Source organism: Manacus vitellinus, unplaced genomic scaffold (genome assembly GCF_001715985.3).
Source record: "Manacus vitellinus isolate BGI_N305 unplaced genomic scaffold, ASM171598v3 scaffold_6_pilon, whole genome shotgun sequence".
NCBI lineage: Eukaryota > Metazoa > Chordata > Aves > Passeriformes > Pipridae > Manacus > Manacus vitellinus.
In genome coordinates this window covers 2,518,617-2,537,926 of record NW_021940750.1, presented here as the reverse complement: position 1 = coordinate 2,537,926, position 19,310 = coordinate 2,518,617, and the positions used below count along the sequence as shown (strand labels likewise).

The window sequence follows — 19,310 nt, the reverse complement described above, 5'->3', positions numbered from 1 at the left end:
GGTATTTCTCATGTGTTCCCATCTTTTTCAATATAAATTTCTCTGACTGTAAAAGATTTGGGTAATGTTATTTGTAGGCATAGGTGGTATTTGTAGTGGATAGTAAAGTGTATCTTTTTTAATTTTTAAAAAACTTTACCTCCTTTATGTCAGAAGTTTGATAAGTTGAATTAAACCCCAGAGTTTAAAATGATCCTTCCTAATTAATAGCAAGACCCCCTTGCTTTTTTATATAAATGAACTAGAAGCAAGTTAGATTTTTTATTAGCTTACAGCCATGTTCCTTCGTGTTGTGTTTTCAACATCATAATTGTTTTTCAGTGACGTGTATGGTACCATCTTCCTTCTTCTGTGAAGCTTGTTGATCTTTTTTTTTTTTTCTGTGACTGTCCTACATTGCTCATGGCCTTGTCTTTTGGTAGGATAGACTTTCTCTTTTGAACTAATTACTGCAATTTGTAACAAATAATCATGAGCTGTACTGCACAAACTATTTTCTTTCTCAAATTCAAACCCAGGTTTGTTTTTCTTATTTTATTTCTTAACCTTATTTCAAGAGACAGGTTTTGCTAGCATTTCAGCTTTTATTTCGTTTTTATGTTGAGTGTATTCTCACTTAACAATATTCTTAATTGGGCTTTCCTGACAGCTTTTTTTCAGTCATTTCACTCATTAGCCTGTGTCTACAGAGTGTTCTTTCTGTGTGGTTTTCTTGCCTCTAAATTTTCTGATTCTTTTAGTTAAATTTCTAAAGATGGTTACTACTTTTTCCTCTTCTTTTATGTACTTTTCCGGACTTTATCTGTACTTAATTTTAGTTCCCTTAAGCTGGTTTGATTTCAAATCCCTTTTGACTGCATCAGCACTAATAAAGTGGACCATTGTCTGGTATTGAGGACAGCTGGCACAGATTGAGATTTGTCCTTTCTGTTAATCTTTCAGCCTTCAAAACAGGTAGCTATGTGCAGTACCATTTGGAAGTTTTCCCAGCCATGTGATAACCCTAAGATTGTTCCCAGAGGTTGGAAGAGTGCAGTTGGCCTTTATCAAAAGTATTTCAGGACTTGTTCTGACATGATGATTTGCATTTTAGTGTCTGGGAAAGTTTTAGTCATTAATATATTGATGTAACCTTTAAGGTTAACTTTTATAAAGGCAGTAGTCAAGCCAGTTACCAGCTAGGTTAACTCAGTTTTATCTGTGATCTGCTTCCTAAAAGGCCTACTCTGTGAATCATTATTATTAAATCTTGTGCTTTGAATGATTCTACTAGCTGTCTAGAATGAAAAAAAAAAAGAAACCCAACAACCAAAAAAAAAAAAAAAGAAATAAACAATCTAACAATCTCTCACAACAGTCCTTCCAAGTCCTCATCCACTTAAATTTTCTGATTTGGTAATTTATAGGAGGTCTACACTTTCCTTCTCACTGTAACTTTCTCATTCTAATGTTATGTGGAGTGTTTGGCTTCTGTTGCATTCTGGATCTTAGAACAAGTATACAAATCTTAAGATATCCGAGACAAGATTCCTGCTCCACCATATATATCCGTCCTTCCTGAGCCAAGTATGCTCTCTAACGCTATGGAGTATCCCACTAAATGTGTTGTGTCAGTTGAGTTATATTTTTGTTTACTTTCTGAGATTTCCAGCAACCCTTAGTTTTATTCCCCATAGTTCTTGTGTTAGTTTACTGAGAATCAGAAGTTCACAAGGAAGCTCTGAAGATAGTCTACTGTTTACCACCTTCTCCTCCCTGTGACCCTTTAACTACCCACGCTTGCCACTCATTACTTTGGAGCTGTGATCTAGGTTGCCATTTGTAAATCTTGTTATTTTATCAAAGAGGACACTCTTTGCCTTTAATTTGCTCACTGGTGATTTGAATGACAGCAAATTTTTAGCCTGCCAGGCTGGGAAGCACAGATGGCACTTCATATGGCTGAGAAAAAGTGGAACTCTGGGGAAAAGAAACATATGTTTTCCTGGATTTTAGAGAACTAAGAGAGGTCCAGTGCTTGAAGTGTTTTTCCAAATTTTCCCCAAATTTGTGCTACACATGCAATAGTGTAATGTGTGAGCAATGTCACTCTAGCATACATGAACCTTTATAAAGTGAAAAATGTAGGGCTGCAGACACTGAACAACAGTGACCTGTCTTCCAGGAATAATAGGATGTGTCAGCCATGGACATGTAAATAAAATGGAAAGATAAGTCAAGCGGTTGGGCCAGTCAGTGTGTCTTGAAGGAGGGGGGCAGGAAAGAACTTGCATAGTGTCACATTGATTAAAAATATGCTTACATTTGGGATGTTATTGAATAACTTAATTGTTTGTCTCCTTAATACGTCCATAAAAGAAATCAGTGGATTTTGTACTGTTCTGTGTACTGTATCAGTTTTGTAGACAGTGCTGAGTTTATGCCTTGAGAAATGATTATGTGTGAAAATTTCAATATCATGAAGGGACTTTATACCTTATAGCAACTATTTTATGTTTTCTTCTGTAAGGGATAAGCACTAAATGATACTGAATTTTGCTCCTAACTGTTATTTGTGCTATTAAAAATGGTGTACTCTTAGAACAAGGTCAAAGTGTCAAAGTCATATCTGATAAAGAAAAACAAGTGTGAGGTGATCTTTGTCTTTTAGGCTTGTTTTGAGGAATAGTGAGGAATAATGCTCCCAGATCTTGTTTGATTGAAGTGAAATTTTATTGAACAACTGTATGTCCTTCTCAAACCAGTGGTAATCAAAGCTTGTTTGAAGGGGAACCTCCTTTACAGAGTTGAACTGCAGAAAGAATCCTTTGCACTCCTCTGCAAAACAGCTAATTCCCAAGAGCTTTCTTCTGTGTGCAGTAGAAGTTAGATGATTTGGCTTTGATCCTTGCATATTATGGATTGAATATATTCCACCTTTTTTAGCTCTAGCAGTAAGGAATCATAAGGAAAAAAACACCCAACCAAGCCCTAAGCCATTATATAATATATATTGATAACCTTATTTTTTTTAATATAATCATTAAAAAGATGATCTGCCCCTCTGTTTCCCTGGGATGTTCTTTCTTTCCATATTTGTTTAAATAAATTTGCTTAGTATCAGCAACTAATAATGCTACCAGACAGATGGATTGATGAGTATAAGAGAAACGAAGTTCAGTTTTTCAGTTAAATAACTACTTCTCTATTAGAATGCAACAGTATATCTTAAAACTGGAAGAATCATGTTCTGAGCCTCACTTGGCTTACAGATGGAATAATTTTTTTCTTTACTAATTTACTGATTTTGTTGTTTAAGTGGTTTTATTGTTTAAACTTGATTCTTTTCATATAATGTTTTCCCTAACACAGATTCAGTGAGTTCTCTGCCAGCTACTTGGAACTGTAGAGCCAGCACTAAAATATGCAAGTGACTTCACTAAAAAGCTGGTCTGTGTGCTTCAGAAATTGCTTGTACTGGAGAAGGTAGGATTTTCACACTTAGTAGTAGATTTGTCTGTTTGGAGTAATAGAAAATGATTTAAGTTTAATAAAAACCAAATAGATTGCAAATTCACATACCTGAGCACAGATGAGAACTCCTGGTACCAGAAAGGGGGATTGTTTTTGTATGACCCAGATCCTGATCTGTTTCTTTCTCAGATCATGTGACTTCGTGGGTGTAACTTGATTCTAAACCACACCTCCTGGTTTCTAGCTTTTGAAAAAGATTGCTGGGACCAGCTAGTAAAGGTTGATTTACATTTAGAATGGCATATAGCTCTGATCACAGTCACACCCAGAAAAGTCTGAGTCCTTGGGATAAGAAAGAACTGTTAGTGTGATTAAGCTGAAGTTGCCTTCTTAAAGGAGAATGAAAGAATTTGACAAGTAAGACCTAGGAAGAATAACAAAAGTCTCAATTGGATTTGAGGGCATATATGGGAGAGAAACATCTGAAAATAAATGTATCTGAGGGATAAACTTAATAACAAATCTTGTTTGAAAATCAGAGGATGAGGTCTAGTCTCAGTAATGGGGAGAAAGAAACTCAGTGGTTCAAGATGATGTTTTGTGTATTTATATAAGAAGACTGTGTAAGATTATGAGGTTGATCCTTGAGTCAGAAATTAAAAATAAACATATGAGATTTTGTAGTCATAGAATAACAGAAATCTCTGAGAAAGAGGATAGAGCAGACAAGAAAATATTTGATTGTTATTTGTCATAAAGCTTCCAAGTTTACAAATTCTGTTCCTTAGGGCTACCGCTGGTATCCTATTCAGATCAGAGGGGAATATTTTTTATTTTTATTTTTTCTCTTCTTGGTGCATAGTTTATCTTTTTTGAAGCAGAGACAATTTGCCATTTACTAAAGGTGGGATTTTGAGTGATGTCTGATTCTTTCTGTGGTATTAGGCAAGTATGGCCTGGCATAAGGATCTAGTGTCTATGTTCAAAGTTAAATCAGTTTACCCCAGACAAATGGGAAGGGAGAAGTGTTTCCATTTTCTTCCCACTGCTGCACCCTTCTGTATTCCCGAGGTGATGTAGGTCTTTTCATCTAACATGTAGTTGGAGGCACTTAAAATGTGACATCCTGGAACTCTATTATCTTGCTGTTGTGCATTCAAGTTTTGCATCTTTTTCAAATTCAATTTCAAATTACATGAAAAATGCTGAGGAAATGTTTTGGACTTGGTTTTGAATGGATTCTTGCAATGCAGGAGACTGGATTAAACACTGCAGATGGTATTGAACCCTTTATAAGGATATATATTTTTTTTATAAATAGATTAATTTTTCTAAAAAATAATTGTAGTGACTAGTCCATGTTCACCCAACAATTCAGTCAGAACTGGGCATATAGCCAAAATTTCCTATCTGCAAGGTCACTTCATGACCTTTATTTCCATAAAGATCTCTGCAAGAGGACCAGATTTATCTGGAAGAAACCACTGTCTAATTAGTGATATTTGTAAATATTGTTGAGGTGTTTGAACAACAAATGCAAAGATTTTTTTAAAATAGTTTTATCTTTTACATTTTAAATAGAATTCCATTTTCAGGGATTTATTAGCAATACTAAGCCAGAAACTTGCAAACTCTTTGATAGTTTTGAAGTTTTGAATGTCTCAGAGTAGGCCGTTTTAAGATAATCACAACTGATGCAAAATTACTGTCTATTCTTTTTGTGGAACTGTGGAAAAAAGCCCCCAAAAGCTATATTTCTTTCCTCTTAGTTATAGATTTGTGGATTGACAGGAAAATTTGCCGTTTTCATGCATCCCGATTACAGTACAGTATTTGTTACTTCTTCGTGAGTTAGTCTGAGCAGACTATGGGCTACAAGAAAATACTCTAAAATAAGTACATAGTTGGTTGCAAAACAAAGCTCGTAACTCACATTAAAATTTAACTGTCATACAGGGAGCATGAAGCAGAGCTACGAATGTCTTGTCCAGCCTAAGCTGGGTTGTTTTGTGTCAAATCAACTCCACATATTTCAGTGTTTTGTAATTTTTTCTTTTTTTTTAATTGATCATTGACAGTATGTGGACAAATTTTCCTGCAGTAGAGATATAAACTACATTGGAACTTTTGGGTTTTTTCCTCCTCTGCTTTGTCAACAGCTATTGAGTAGCTACTACACTCCGATGGTAGATTAGTATGGAAAAAACCGACCCAGATATTCTTGCTTTCCTTTTATTGTTCTGTGTGTTTTTATGTATTTTAGGTTATCACAGTTTAAAATTTTGGGAAGTTTTTGTAGAGCATGGTGATTTTCTGAACTTGGTAGGACTGGAAGGTCTTTTGGTACTGCTTGCAATTTTATTACTTACAAATAAATCAGCTTGTAAATTTAATAATAGTTCTTTTCATTATTATATGAAATGTAAATGTTTCCACTTCATGTTTACCATGAGCCAATCTGTCTAAATCTATTTTTCCATACTCACATAATGTACTACCTTCTACTTGTTAATGAGGTTGCAAATATGAACTTGTAAGAAGATACATCATAATGTTTCATACAAAGGTAAAAGTAACTATCGTTCTAGACCATACTCTAATGGGTTCACTGTAGGGGTAGCTCTTGGAACAGATGGGCTCTGTATTTCATTCTGCCTGGCTTCTTGACTTACCTTCAGCTGAAAGTTTCACCTTTCCATTTTTGTGAAGCGGGCAGTGTAACTGATTTGATGAGAGGTACAATAAAAGAAATAGGTTATTTTTTCTGGAAAGGTAAAACCCTGATTTTGCTTTTTATACATGGAATAACAATGTTGTATTTTTTTTTATTTGAATGCCTGAGATACTTTATCACAGGAAAAGCTATAATCTTCATTGAGTGCTGCCTTAGCTGAAGTATACCAAAACTGTCAATCTCAAATGGAAATGAAAATAGGCTATCTCCCTCTTTTCCACAGGCATTCCATTTTTGGAAGTTCATGGGCTCTGACTTTGTAGGTGCTGATTATTTTAAATAATTTATTACATGAAAAAGAAAACACAAAATTCAAGGGTTTTTTTTTGTTTGTTTGTTTTGTTTTTTTCAATCACTGTTGCTGCTTTTGAGAGATTTAGAGTTGCCAGTTCACCTTCTTCATTTAATGCTACAGCTGTTGAAGCTTATTTTTGAAATATCAAATCAGTTAATTATCGTTCAAAAATAAGACTTATTTGGCAGAATTCTCATTGCAGTAAAAGTCAGTTATCTGAAGCATTTATCATTTTATCTTCTTCTCTCCTGTTCTTGGTACTATTGTTGCTTGAATTGGTTTCCTATTTATTTTTCTTTACTGCTTTTATTCCTTCCCTTAAAATCAGGTTCACAAATAAGCTTTTTCAAAAGCCAATTTATTGCTGTTTCACAGTCTGATATGTGCAGCTTTTGATTACTTTTCTGTTAAATGGCTGGGAATCAACATTTGGTTCAGTAGTGTGCTGCCATTCTGAATTAGACAACTGTCATGAAATTATGTAATAACTCTCTGCCTTGATAACCTAAAAGTAAGGTTTTGTTTAAAACAATTGTTTCTTCACTAAAAGGTTTGTCAAGCACTGTAACAGACTGCCCAGGGAAGTTGTTGAGCCTCCATCCCTGGGAATATTTAATAGTTGTGTAGATGTAGCTCTTAAGGACATGATTTAGTGGTGGACTTGGCAGTGGTAGGTTTATGGCTGGACTGGCTGATCTTAAAGGTCTTTTCCAAACTAAATGATTCTGTGATAAAAACTAATGATGTTCTTTTCCTTTTCTACTTTCAGATAACTACCTATGCTTCAAAATGGAAGTGAGGAAGAAGAGTCCCCAAAAGTATTAATTTGAATAAAAATTATTGTTCTTAAGTAAGTACTTCTTGTTCTTTGTGATGTTGCGTCCACAACTGACAACTGCTTTTCTGTTGATAAACCCTTGTCAGCTGTAAAAAGCAAACTTTGCAAAAGAGAGGTCAGCTCCTTCACTTTTGTGTCAGATTACTGACTAAATTGGGTCAGTCACCTGTTTCACCTTTCATTTTTCCTTACACCTATTTTTCTCCCTTCTCCTCCTTGCGTCTCATCTCTAAAAAAAAAATGAATCTATTAAAACATTTTTAATGTATTCTTCATCTTAGGTACAAAACCCTTTTTCTTTGACAGTATTTTTGGGCCCTTTCACCTGTATTGCAGATATTACATGTATTTTTCAAAGATACTTCTGTAGAAACTGGGCACAGGCCCTGTTCCATGAAGTGTCATTATGAGAGTTTTGAGTAACTAAGCTTCTGTGACTGTAAAGTATTGTGTGCTCTTGGATATCCTAGATCCAGTGCTAGATTTTTCTCATATGGTGACAACTATTAAAAAGTTAATACTTCATATTCTTACAGTTTTGAAGGTCTGTGCACGTATGATAATACTCATCTTTTAGGATACAATTTTTTATTTAAATAAAACTCTCTTCATTTTGAGAAGTTGCTTGATGAAATGAACTTCACTGAAACATGGATTCAGGTGTGAACTTGGAAACCAAGAGCATTATGACATTATTCTTTTTTTGATGCAAAGAAACAAAAAAGACTGTTATGATCAGTGTTCTTAATTATGATAAGGATAAAAAAGTTGTGAAAATGTCTTGAACTTTCACAACTGAACAAGAAGTTCAAGCAAATTTGTTGCAGATGAGATGCTTTTACAGTTCACCCAACTTCAGTACTGATTGTCAGGTTGATGACATCTAAAGTACTCCCAATTATTATGATTTATTTATACAGTTATAATTCTAGAAGTACTATGTTAGTGTAAGAGTTTAATGAATAGTTTAAAAAAAAAAAGAAAATATGGGATTTCAAATGATGTTCTAAGGACCTTGGGGTCAGAACAGAACAAAGAATATGGTGGTAGTTTTCCAAGCATCTAGTGTCTGGTTAGGTACCTTGAAACTGGGTTAGCTGTTGTAACTGCTTCCTGTTGCTGAAAGGAGTTGTTTCCATTTCTGAACCCAGCTTTCTTCCCTATTCTGATGAAACTGGTTAACTGAATTATCTTACAAATACAGAAAAGAGGTGGCTAATTTTGTTTCTGGGTTTGTGGATTGGATCAGCTCAGATAAGTGTTCCAGAAGTGTTCCAGTGGTGCAAAGGAAGAAAGAAGACTCTGCAGGCAGGAGCAAATAGTATGGGAGCATAACCTGTCCCTCCAGGCAGGAACCAGTAGTCAGTGAATCTGTCCAGCAGGTTGCAGTAATGGTGTCTTAAAGTTGTTAGACTGGGATTTGATAATTTGACCTTAGAGAGGAGCAGACATGGCTTCTATGAAAACTTTAGACTAGAATTGGCTAATTTTGGTAGATCCCGCATTGCTGTTAGTGGGAATGACCTGTTGATACAGAATAGAAACAATGATTCAGAGGGAAAAAATCTTAGCAGATAACTAGAAAATCTGTAATAATCTTCCCCCATCTACCTGCTGCCCTCCAGCTCTTCAGCCCCATGTGTAGTATCTGTGTAGTATCATGTGTATTATCTCCAAGTCTTGAAAATGAATGAAAGGTACACGTGAAGAATTGCATGACTTGTCAGAACCTCACCTCTAATCAGAATTGGTTGGTCCCTTGTATATGATGTTACATAGTACAGTAATTTGTCTGTATCTTGGTTTACAATTTTGTAAACTAAAATTTGTTTGTTTGTTAGAGCCTGCATGAATGCATATGTACTTAACTTATAGTTTTATACTTCATGTTGTGTTCACACTACCTTGATTTGTCTGTAAGCTGTGATGATGGTTGTACCTTCTGTAGAGATGCATTCCTTCCTTTGGCAAGAACAAGGAACAGTGGTTGAAAACTGCATGAAACCTCTTCTTGCCTTTTCTATTCCATCTGTATGGGAAGTTAATTAAAAGGATTTGTTCAGGTCTATAAATTGCAGTGCCTGGAGCACTAGTTAAGCCAGTGGTTTTGTACGCATTGCTTAACTACTAAAGGGAGATTGAGCAGTGGAGCAAAGCTGATTTAAGCTTAGTGTCTAGGTAAGATGTAGGTAGTGCTGGTAGGTTGAGACAAGTAACTGAGTACTAGAGTGAAGGTGATACCTTCCCCATATTACTTGATTATGCAATCTATGGATTGTGTTGGATACTTGCTTCCTGTCAGATTGCATAGCAAGCTGCATTTGGAATTACTTTTTGCTATCACAGTCTGGCTTGGAAAAACTATATTTAATCTATCTACTAATTTAATATTTTTTTCCTGATTCTTTACACATGTGCAAATATTTCCAAGGTAGTCTTTCCTTTTTTTTTCCAAATCATATTTCACACTTAGTTCAGTTGTGAACTGCAATTTTGTAGTTTATTAAAAAAAGAAAGATCAACTGCACATTTTTTATTACATTCTAAAATACTTTCTTATCCTTTCTTGGGCATTATGTAAGTTAGATTAATCTGTGATAGGCTTTTGAAGATATACGGGCCTTTTGTGGAGATTAGTTTATCTTGAGTTTTATTTATTGTAAGGGCACCTAAAATCTCGGATAGATATTCACTGTTTCTACATATCTAAATAGATCAGTGTGTGATTCCTGATGGAAAAAGAAAATATGCTTTCAGAAGGGTATATTGCTGAATTAGCCCTGCCCTTTTATCAAGACCGTTTATCTGTGGTTCTGGAGTATCTACTACCTTTCTCGCTTGCTACAGATTTCCCCCTTGCCTGAGGATCAGCAAAGTCTATTTCTTGTTCTGAAACATTTTGTTTCAGTTCACTCTTCTATTCTGGTAGTAATTTAGCTTGGATTCCTGCTTGAAAGATGGCTTATTGCTTCTCTGACTCTCTGAAATATATTCCCTATTAAAAGTGCTTTCTATATAAGTCAGTTCTGATGCAGCAGCACAAACAACAGTCTTTCACATTTTTCTTTTCAAGAAAAGAGGTTGCTAATGTATCCATTGACTTGCACATTTACTGCAGTGAAAAATGATACCAAATTGAGACACTGCAGAGAGGTTGGAAAACTAGAGTAGGATTTTACACAAAGCAACACATTAGAATGGTCGGGGGAAAATGGGATACAAACCATTAAGGGCAAACTTAAAATACTGCTTTTAAATTAAGGAAAAAGAAAATAGGCAAGTACAGGATAAGAAATGGCTGAGAGTTCTGAAGAAAAAGATTGAGTGTTAAGCACTGACCTTAAATCAACAGTATTGTGCACAAAAAATAGTTCTGAAAATGTAACATCGCATCAGGATGAATAAATGGAAGTGCTGTCATAAAACACCATGTAAATCTCTCTGTATAGCTTAGGAGTGGAACCACCAAGGTCATTGTGTCCAGTTTGGAACCAGGTGCTTAGTACATGCAAACAAATCAAAATTATATTGCCAAATTGGAGAGTCCAGAAGAAAATAGTATCCAAGATCATAACACTGGATCCAAGACCAAGAGAAGTTGAAATAATTTGAGGCTGAATTAATGCAGAGAGTAAGTGTTGCTATTCTAGGTCTTTTGGAAGACCATAAAACCTAATGAGCTTACATTTTTACCAGTGGAGATTAATGCATTGTGGCTTATGAAGCACTGCAATAGACTGGGAATAGCATATGTCTGTCTTTGGAAGTTCATAAAATGTAGTCAGACGCAAGAGCTTGTGTGATATCCTGTTGGAGGAGAGGAGTGATCTAATAACTTTCTGATAATCTTACTACACTTCATGATTTAATGTCTAGTTTCTAGATGTTTTGGTTTTGGGGGTTTTCTGTTGTTGCTTTTTTTCCCCCCCTCTTAACTGTCTATCTCTTTTGTGAGTGGAGCATAGGGAGAGCAGCTTTTTGCAAAAGATGCTGAGAAGCAGCAGAGAATTCTTTATACAGAAAGCAGTCTTTTTATTTTAAAATTTTTTTAGCCTAAATATTTTCTTCCAATGGACCAGGTAACAGGTAACTTTTTATCTTGAATGGATATAATTTTAAACTTAAATAGTCCAAATCTAAAACACTGACTGAAAATTTGAAAAACTAGACATGGTAACCTGGTGGATATTATTTGGTTCCAAGTTAGTATAATTTTTATAGTGCCTGAAAAATCAAATTTCAAATATCACTGATAACTTACACCTTTTAAAAAATATCTATGATTAGACTGTTAAATTAATCAAAACCTATGTGTTGACAAATTGTTTAAGGGGACAAGATCAGAGCAAATAGCCAGGCAAGAAGTCTATTTTGTCTGCAATGTTTCTTGCTTCACAAGTTCCTGCAGTTAAATATGTGAGGATCTATATCACAGGATTTTTTTTTTTCATTTTGTGTTTAATATGAAGAAAGAAATTGTACTTGTCATGGTGACAAGAACAATATGAGGTTAAATATCAAGGCAACACCTACAATATAGAAGTATTCTGTGGTTGTTTTGGCTTTGCTCTTTTTTAATGATGTAATTATACTATACTAATAATTCTGTACTTTATTGTTTTGATTATGTTAAATAGTGGCTAATAAACACTTCTGAAATTGGAAGAACCTGTTGGCATAGGAAAATCTTCATTTAATTCTTTTTGCACTTCAGTCTTGGTGGAATTTTTTTTGTTACTTTTATTCTTAAACAACTGTTGAAATAAACCAAATCTAAAGGGAATAAGAAAAATTAGATGCTTGCCAGTATGTATAAAAACCCAATCAAGACAGAGGTTAATTATAGGATGATTCACTTGAAATTGATCCTAATGGTACAGTCTTTTAATGAGATTGATTTTTCCTAAGCATATTTGTTGTAACTCATGTTAACTGTATTAAAATTTGTTAATGAATGCAAAAACTGTCAGTAAGCAGGGAACTTTCAAACCCTAAGGAAGGTTCCTGTATGGCTAAATGGCAGTAGGTTCTTGGTCATTGCCTTTGCTAGCTCTTGACTCCTAATAAATCTCTGAATTTGATAGAAAGAGATCACTAACTGTTAAATTGCTTTGCAATTAAATGAACCAAATGTTTGATCCCAGGTCTGGAGACTAATATTGTAGATTACACTTACAAGTTGCAGACAGTATTTTTGAATAACACAACCAGTAGGAGGGATGTAGGGGAGGTATAACTGCTGTGTACAGTATTATTGGACTGTGGTGTGTACATTATGGCTAGGTTGAAGTTCCTAAGACTATTCAGAATTAGTCTTAAGAATAAGTTTAGAAAAGCTATAAGAATTTGGAGTCTGTGAGAGTGTATCTCATTTTAGAGATTTAAGAACCTTGTTCTATTGAAGTGTTACTTGAGAAGTAATGAAGATTTGTGCTTTAATCCATATGAAAGGGAATTGGTAAGAGCTGAAAACAGGCTTGTTTGGTAACTAACTAGTTGAGCAATTTATTTGGGAATTATTCATTCTCTCTAATTCTCTCATTTAATGTGATTGAATCTCATGGATGGTTTTAGTAAAAGATGTGCATTACTTGGAAGAATATGTGTGATTCTGATGCAAAAAAAGTAGGAAAAAGTTTCAGTGATCTTTGGATTTCAGTGATCAATTCAATAAAAATTTCAGAAAACATTGTAACTACTGCAGTTAACCTTCATTCATACTACATAAATGTAGGCTTGTAAGTGGCTGAACTTATATGATCTTTTTATTAAAAAACTCCTTGTGATTTGCCTATAATTCAAACCTAGTTTATTGAAATAGGAAGAACGTAGATTTGTGGTGAAGCTCACAATTCAACATTTTGCTTGTAATAGCACTTACTTATGTTAGCTTTGCATGTCTTAGTTTCAAAATGCACTTTTGCTGATAAAGCTAGATCTAGTATTTAAACAAAATTATTTTGTAAATGAATAGAAGTCTCTTTCTAATGTTGGTTCACTCTGTAGATGCCATATTCCTTGTCTTGTGAAATAATCTTTCATGATGTTCCTCACAATTTCAGTTGCCTAATGGTTACTATGATAGGAATCAAGCTGCTGTCTTTAAAATTAACCAGTGTGTTTTGGAAAACTTTTTTCATGCTACAGTCTGTGTAACGTAAATGACACAGGTTTATTTTCAGCATGTGTGAATTGTAGGATCTTACTGGAGAGGATTTCCATTTAGTTCAGCCCCTCAGTAACAACTCGGGTCAGAGCACCTTACTCAACTCTCCTTTTGTGTATCTTCCAGGAATGGAGATTCCATATCATCTGAGACCTACTCCAGTGTTTAACAATCATCATAATTCAGTTTTATTTTTTTTTTTGTTATTGAGCTGGAATTTGCTGTGTTCCACATCTTGTCCTTCCATTGGGCAGAAGAAAGTGCATCCCCACCTGCCAGAAATACCTCTGTGTATATAATAGTTATACAAGAAGAGAACCAGGAAAAGAATGAAAAGTTGGGTGATAGGTGACTTTTACCGGAAGAGGAAAATATATTAGTTGAAATGTGGATGCTGCTGTCCATGGTTTTGACTTTCTGATGCAGTTTCATGCCATCCCTGTGTGGGATACATTAGGATCATTATTATGTGAGAGTGGATTTCTTTCAAGACTCAAAAGAGGGTATGATAGTTACATCCATGAAAATTAATTCACGAAAAGGTGGTGTACCAGCAGATACAGACTCTTAGAGAAAGAATATTATTCTTCCCTCCCTGGCAATTTTCTCATTGTAGCTCTGAGTATGTGGTAAGGAAAAGAAAGGAAAGAACTAGCTCTCAAAGCATCTTAAATACCTAGTAGGTGATAAAAATTCCATGAAATTGGATAAACTATTGTGTTCTGGCAACCAGGTAGAAATTCTGATTATGTACTATAAAAGCAATTAATTGCAATCAAAAACATGTCACAACCAAGGCCATAACAATAAAATATGTTGGAGATCTGAAGTACTCTTTGAAAGTAAGGTAGTAATTAACTGACCAAACTAACTGATTTTTAAACCAGATTTGAGTGGTAAACTGGAAATATGAATGGTACAATAAGGCATTTCTTAAATTCTTTTTTTTTCCTTTATGTGTTGTTTTGGTAAAGTTTTGAGCAGATGCCTTTTCCTTGCTGTCAAATCATAGAATTATTTAGGTTGGAAAAGACCCTTAAGATTGTAGAGCCCAACTGTTTACCTAACACTACCAGGTCTGCCACTAAACCTGTCCCTAACATGTCTTTTAAATACCTTTAGGGATAGAGACTCAGCCACTTACTTGAATATGTTCCAATGCATGACAGCCCTTTCATTGAAGAAATTTTTCGTAATATCCAATCTAAGCCTCCCCACACACAACTTGAAGCTGTTTCCTCTTGTTCTTTCAACTGTTACTTAGGAGAAGACGCTGACCTCCACCTTACTCCTTTCAGGGAACCTGATAAGGTGTCCCCTGAACCTCCTTTTCTCCAGGCTAAACAGCCCCAGCTCCTTCCACCTTTCCTCATAGGGTTTGTTCCCTGGACTGTTCACCAGCTTTGTTGGCCTTCTGTGGACACACTCCAGCACTTCAATGTCTGTCTTGTAGTGGGCCCAAAACTGAACACAGTATTCCAGGTGCGATCTTGCCACGATTAACTTCAGTATCATACAGCAGCCATAATTGCCACTGCCTCTAAAATTTTGGCTATTTTAATGCACTCTGTCTACTTTTTTATCTTCAACTACTCAACAGTTCAACCAACAACCTTTTAGTATCTGTAAGCAAGCTATGATGAATGGTTTACAGTTCTCTGGAAGATGGTGACAAACCACTCCTGAAACAAACTGATCTAATTTGGCTTCTCCTAGGAAAAATGTATTTGTGTTCTCCCCCACACTCCTCCTTGTTTAACGTGAACAAAATAAATCCATGCTTTCCATCAGTAGCCTTTGGTTGAGATATCAGACACCTGAAAATCTCATTTTGATTAGAAGAAGGGAAGACATAGCTTAGATAATAATTTTCTGAGCTTCTCTGTTGATAAAAAGGCTACTTGGCAAGCAAAGATGGTAGTCATGACATATTAGAGTCAGGGCAACAAGGCAATATAGTAGAACATTCAGATAAGATGGAAAGAAAGGAAGGATTGCCATTGGTCTTGCAGATGGAACTGAGACCTCGTTTTCTGGCTCAGGGAACAAGCACGTTACAGACTATTATAGAGGAATCCCAGTTCAGTTCTTGGTACCATAGTCCCCTTTGCCAACAGACTATTAATATACCCTTACCAAAGTCAGTGTATTACTGGTAACATTTTTGTCACAAATACCATGTAAGATACAATGTGCACAGTAACATTGAGTCTGTGAAATCCGTTCTTGTCTCAAGGCATTACTGTCTCCTTTTCAGCCAGCCAAATGCATATTCAAGCATCATGTTGCATATTCTTATGCAGAAGTTGTATTACTCCTTTCTACTCTCTAGACAGTATGTAGAATTTCACCTGTAGGGCTAATGGTAGAATCCTTCTGAATGAATGTTGGCATTGCAATTCTGCCACTGAATATGTGCCTGTCCAGGAAATATGCTAATGTTTTTAAAAGACTGCTTTTTGCACCTTCCTTCCTAGCCATATTAGTATTCATGGTATTCTTTTTTTAACTGTAGAAAAGTACTTCTTTCACCTCTATGCTTAAGATTGGCTTAGGAAGGTAGAACTGCCATAGGTCTCTCTTGTCTTGATTCATCACAGTTTAGAAATTCCATTGTCTTAAAATATTTTTTCCTGCATGTTACAGTTGCAGTGCTGGGCAGAAGGTCGTGTTTTCAGTGGCTCTTAATATGTGATAATAGCTATTTATGTTTTCCTTGAAGCAGATGATCTGGTGGCTGATAGTAGTCTGGGATTGCAAATTTCTGGAGGGCAAACCTTCTATTTTGAGCCATTGTCAAATTACTTTGATTTTGTTGTCAGTGTAATGTGCAGTCGTGTTTGGCATGAACATAATCTGAAAGATTACTGCTCGTCCTATAACTGGAAAAGTGAATGAATTTATAACTTGTTGCTTTTTTTCACAGACCCAAAAGCACTACTCAGCTGTGCAGGTGGTCAGTGAATACTTGCAGCAGTTTGTGGTTTTTGTGCATCATCTGTGCCATGCATCCTTTCTTCTTGATTATTTTGTCTTCATTTTGGTGTGGTTTGGTAGTTGCTGAAGTCAAACAAATATGGAAAAATTATGTATGCTATTGTTATATGTACATAACACTCATCTGAAAAGAATTAATGTTTCTTCTGGAGGGTGGCAGAATGAAAACTGGTGTGATAAACCACAGGTATTTTATAAAAGGGACACTAAAAAGCCACTAATGAAGTTGTGGGAAGTGGGCTCTTGAGTTTTCCTAATTTCCAGAATGCTGTGATTAGCATCTCACAGAGCATTGTAAAACAGTTCATATAAATTGTATCTTAGTGATAAAAAAGGCTCTGGAAAGTCAACTGTATTGTACACCTTTCTGTGGTTACAGGATTTCGTGAACAGGAGCCAGAATGTTTACAAAAACAAGTGATGTGCCACTGTTAGCAGTAGTATGATAATTAATCCTTTCCGGAAAAAAAAAATTTCCAGTGTAGCAGTACTATTAAAATAGGTTCTTCAGTTATTTTGCTAAACATATTTTATGATCTTTGTATTTCTCTGTTACTAAACCAGTTCTATGTTAAATTCACATTCAGATTAAAGATGCTTACGCTAATTTTGTCCCACTAATTCCATTAAAACAATTCATCTAATTGTTTTCAGTCTGCTGATCTCCATGTTTTCTTACTGTTTTATAATGTTGTATCCTGTTTTTCCTGGGATATTCCAGAAAACTAGTTTACATATAGCTGGAATCTCTGTTTTTCAATTAATAATTTTTGCTGTTAACTAATATATTCTTAAAATGTATTCTGATATAAAATGATTTGTATGATGAATCTGAATAACTAAGCTCTGTTGGATGGGAAAAGTTAATGCTGATACTTTGGAAATTATTTTGCAAAAACTGAAAATTGAACATTCATTCTATGTCAGTGCTTCATAATATATTTGAAATGGTATATTTCTGAAAATGTTTTGACTTTAGGTCAAAAGTAGTGGCATGTACATGTACTCTGAACATGCTACAAAATCACTAAGAACTATTCTGCCAAACTTAGATTTTTCAGCTACCAGCTTATATTTAGTTTTGGCTGTTGAGTACAACAGCACTATTCCGGAGAGTGTTGTTAGGGTGTGACCATTGTAAAATAATCTCTGAGTTTGGGAGCATTTCACAGCAACATATATTTAAGTGGATTAATGTTTTGATGCCTCACTAGAGCAGGAATCATAGCATGAAGCAAGGTCAAGAAAAAGGAAAACTCCATCTCTGCTCAAAAAATTAGTGGAATATAGTTCCTGAATTCTAATGGCTTCAGAGAGTATCTTAATAGAATAAGCTCTCCACCTGTCATTCTGTGTTTTTTTCTTACACATGCCTTTTTGGAACACTGATTTTTCAGTCTTGAACTCTGCAAATCCCTCAAATTTGGCAGTACTTGGGGGTTTTCCTGTTTTGCCTTGTGTCAAAGGATTGCTTATTGCCTGCTTTTCATTTATTCCTTTGCATCAGCTTTTTCATAATTTAGTAACTGTAACTGTTGTAAACATATCATCTAGAGATGGAGTTCGTGGCAGAGGGGATGAGATCTTTTCCAAGTGCACATCAAATATAATGAATAGGTTTTGTGTCATTTCCTAAAATCTATGGATTTTCTCCAGGTCTGTATATAATGAGACTCAAAACAGGCTGTAAAGAAGCATCAGAAGAAATAACTTGTAGCTTGATGCAGAAAATAATCAGGACTTTGATGCAGTTTAGTACATCCATACATGTATGTGCCCTTTCCACACAGACACTCTCTAAGTCATTGCCATGTACTTCTATTAGTATCTTGTATTCCAAGTATCTTAATCTGTGCCATTTCTTTGGAGATGTTAGGAGCATGTTATGTATCCATACGCACACAGAAAAGGATTCTTTTTTTAATTTTTGGTTTATTTTCTTTTTAGCAGTCATAGTATGAACAAATGTTTTTTCTGGTTTTCTCTTTTGTTCACAGCTACATTATTTTTTCTGAAATGTGATTTATTCTGGTACTCAGCTTAATGCTGCAAGTATTTTTATGTTTCTAATTCCTGACCTGTTATGATGACTAATCAAATGTTACTTTCATCTAGTAAGATTGTTGTGTTTATGAATTGATTATCTTTGTTCAGCTGCTGGATTTCTCAGTGTGTCTGTTCAGTGTTCTTCAAGGCAAGAACAATTTTACCATTTGTTTCCCTCTATTCCTCTGGACCAGTTCATGCAGTCAAATTGAGGAGAGGGTTCTAGGTTTTTCTGCTGTGTGGGAGTATTTTTATCTTTCTCCACATGTCATTTAATTAGACAAGATTAGACAAGATTAAGGAATGAAATATAAAAATACCTTTTCCTAAGCAAACAGGGAAGATAAGTTATTTTATAACACTTTAAGAACCATATAATCACTAAAATTTTATTTTTTAATATCAAATACAACAATTATTTTGGGATCATTTTGGTAGAGCTGATTAAAAAATGTCTGGAGGAACCTAATGTTTTTCTTTATTCATTGTCAGAATAAGTTGATTTCCCTTCCCCCATTGTCTTCTTGATAAATCTCTTCAGTGTTTTAGACTAATGATCCTCATTTCTAGAATCATCAGAACTATATGTAAAGAATGTTTTGATGGTGTATGATTGTAATGATTTATTTTGTTTCATGCCTTTTTATTTATATCCTAACATTAAGTTTGGTCTATAATATACCTTTTTTTTCATCAAGCAAAGAAAATCTGAGAGAATTGGGCAGGAGAGAAGAGTAAGCTTAACACTTAAAACATTAAAATGTCCCAAACCATCTAACAA

The 19,310-nt window shown here is 34.9% G+C and overlaps 1 protein-coding gene across 1 annotated transcript in view; it reads left to right on the top strand.

Annotated features, from left to right (window-relative positions):
* Positions 1-3,407: 3,407 nt before the first annotated feature.
* The window catches only part of FUT8 (fucosyltransferase 8), an 84,336-nt gene continuing 68,433 nt past the window's right edge, over positions 3,408-19,310 (top strand). Inside the window, exons 1-2 of the mRNA XM_029964270.1 lie at positions 3,408-3,465; positions 7,252-7,332. The gene's annotated coding sequence lies outside the window, so the exon portion shown is untranslated. The remainder of the gene's footprint in view (positions 3,466-7,251; positions 7,333-19,310) is intronic.